The sequence below is a fragment of the Rana temporaria genome, chromosome 1, assembly GCF_905171775.1.
Source record: "Rana temporaria chromosome 1, aRanTem1.1, whole genome shotgun sequence".
NCBI classification, from domain to species: Eukaryota; Metazoa; Chordata; class Amphibia; order Anura; family Ranidae; genus Rana; species Rana temporaria.
The window spans coordinates 486,691,230-486,694,643 of record NC_053489.1 but is presented as its reverse complement, the minus strand read 5'-3'; positions in this window follow the sequence as shown (position 1 = coordinate 486,694,643).

Sequence of the window (3,414 nt, the reverse complement as noted above, 5' to 3'; positions counted from 1 at the left end):
CTGCCAGGCCGTGTGTCTTATATTGCTCTGATGAAGCCGATTGTTACGCATGCCTGCTGATTCCCGCCCCCATGCAGATGCACAAACATGCAAATTAGGGTGTCTTGGAGTCACCATGAGTTGAACAGCATCTGTGTTCTGCCAGGCCAAGCGCCTGATATTGTTCTGATGAAGCCGATTGTTACGCATGCCTGCTGATTCCTGCCCCCATGCAGCTGCACAGACATGCAAATTAGGGTGTCTTGGAGTCACCATGAGTTGAACAGGATCTGTGTTCTGCCAGGCCAAGCGTCTGCTGTTGTTCTGATGAAGCCGATTGTATTTGCCCCCAATTCCATGGCGGCGCGTCTTATATTGTTCTAATGATGCTGATTGTTACGCGTGCGTGCTCATTCCCGCCCCCATGCAGCTGCACAGACATGCAAATTAGGGTTTTTTGGAGTCACCATGAGTTGCACAGGATCTGTGTTCTGCCAGGCCAAGCATCTGACACTGTACAGATGAAGCCGATTGTTACGCATGCCTGCTGATTCCCGCCCCCATGCAGATGCACAAACATGCAAATTAGGGTGTCTTGGAGTCACCATAAGTTGAACAGGATCTGTGTAATGCCAGGCCATGCAGCTTATATTGTTCTGATGAAGTCGATTGTTACGCATGTCTGCTGATTCCCGCCCCCATGCAGCTGCACAGACATGCAAAATAATGTGTCTTGGAGTCACCATAAGTTGAACAGGATCTGTGTTCTGCCAGGCCGTGTGTCTTATATTGCTCTGATGAAGCCGATTGTTACGCATGCCTGCTGATTCCCGCCCCCATGCAGATGCACAAATATGCAAATTAGGGTGTCTTGGAGTCACCATGAGTTGAAAAGTATCTGTGTTCTGCCAGACTAATGCTGGGCTTTTTTTTTTAATATGGTGAAAAATATCTTTGATTTGGAAAGCCACATAGACGGCGTTAATGTTGTTGTTGGTGGTGGTGGTCAACACGGCCTAGAAAACAATTTGATGGTCTTGTTCTACCTACGCATGTATTTGCCCCCAATTCCATGGCGGCGCGTCTTATATTGTTCTGATGATGCCGACTGTTACGCATGCCTGCTGATTCCTGCAGCTGCATAGGCATGCAAATTAGGGTGTCTTGTAGTCACCATGAGTTGAACAGGATCTGTGTTCTGCCAGGTCAAGCGTCAGATATTGTTCTGATGAAGCCGATTGTTACGCATGCCTGCTGATTCCCGCCCCCATGCAGCTGCACAGACATGCAAATTAGGGTGTTTTGCAGTCACCATAAGTTGAACAGGATCTGTGTTCTGCCAGGCCAAGCGTCAGATATTGTTCTGATGAAGCCGATTGTTACGCATGCCTGCTGATTCCCGCCCCCATGCAGCTGCACAGACATGCAAATTAGGGTGTTTTGGAGTCACCATAAGTTGAACAGGATCTGTGTTCTGCCAGGCCGTGTGTCTTATATTGCTCTGATGAAGCCGATTGTTACGCATGCCTGCTGATTCCTGCCCCCATGCAGATGCACAAACATGCAAATTAGGGTGTCTTGGAGTCACCATGAGTTGAACAGCATCTGTGTTCTGCCAGGCCAAGCGCCTGATATTGTTCTGATGAAGCCGATTGTTACGCATGCCTGCTGATTCCTGCCCCCATGCAGCTGCACAGACATGCAAATTAGGGTGTCTTGGAGTCACCATGAGTTGAACAGGATCTGTGTTCTGCCAGGCCAAGCGTCTGCTATTGTTCTGATGAAGCCGATTGTTACGCATGCCTGCTGATTCCCGCCCCCATGCAGCTGCACAGACATGCAAATTAGGGTGTTTTGCAGTCACCATAAGTTGAACAGGATCTGTGTTCTGCCAGGCCGTGTGTCTTATATTGCACTGATGAAGCCGGTTGTTACGCATGCCTGCTGATTTCCGCCCCCATGCAGATGCACAGACATGCAAATTAGGGTGTCTTGGAGTCACCATGAGTTGAACAGGATCTGTGTTCTGCCAGGCCAAGCGTCTGCTATTGTTCTGATGAAGCCGATTGTATTTGCCCCCAATTCCATGGCGGCGCGTCTTATATTGTTCTGATGATGCTGATTGTTACGCGTGCGTGCTCATTCCCGCCCCCATGCAGCTGCACAGACATGCAAATTAGGGTGTCTTGGAGTCACCATGAGTTGCACAGGATCTGTGTTCTGCCAGGCCAAGCATCTGACACTGTACAGATGAAGCCGATTGTTACGCATGCCTGCTGATTCCCGCCCCCATGCAGATGCACAAACATGCAAATTAGGGTGTCTTGGAGTCACCATAAGTTGAACAGGATCTGTGTAATGCCAGGCCATGCAGCTTATATTGTTCTGATGAAGTCGATTGTTACGCATGTCTGCTGATTCCCGCCCCCATGCAGCTGCACAGACATGCAAAATAATGTGTCTTGGAGTCACCATAAGTTGAACAGTATCTGTGTTCTGCCAGACTAATGCTGGGCTTTTTTTTTTAATATGGTGAAAAATAGCTTTGATTTGGAAAGCCACATAGACGGCGTTAATGTTGTTGTTGGTGGTGGTGGTGGTGGTCAACACGGCCTAGAAAACAATTTGATGGTCTTGTTCTACCTACGCATGTATTTGCCCCCAATTCCATGGCGGCGCGTCTTATATTGTTCTGATGATGCCGACTGTTACGCATGCCTGCTGATTCCTGCAGCTGCATAGGCATGCAAATTAGGGTGTCTTGTAGTCACCATGAGTTGAACAGGATCTGTGTTCTGCCAGGCCAAGCGTCAGATATTGTTCTGATGAAGCCGATTGTTACGCATGCCTGCTGATTCCCGCCCCCATGCAGCTGCACAGACATGCAAATTAGGGTGTTTTGGAGTCACCATAAGTTGAACAGGATCTGTGTTCTGCCAGGCCGTGTGTCTTATATTGCTCTGATGAAGCCGATTGTTACGCATGCCTGCTGATTCCTGCCCCCATGCAGATGCACAAACATGCAAATTAGGGTGTCTTGGAGTCACCATGAGTTGAACAGCATCTGTGTTCTGCCAGGCCAAGCGCCTGATATTGTTCTGATGAAGCCGATTGTTACGCATGCCTGCTGATTCCTGCCCCCATGCAGCTGCACAGACATGCAAATTAGGGTGTCTTGGAGTCACCATGAGTTGAACAGGATCTGTGTTCTGCCAGGCCAAGCGTCTGCTGTTGTTCTGATGAAGCCGATTGTATTTGCCCCCAATTCCATGGCGGCGCGTCTTATATTGTTCTAATGATGCTGATTGTTACGCGTGCGTGCTCATTCCCGCCCCCATGCAGCTGCACAGACATGCAAATTAGGGTTTTTTGGAGTCACCATGAGTTGCACAGGATCTGTGTTCTGCCAGGCCAAGCATCTGACACTGTACAGAT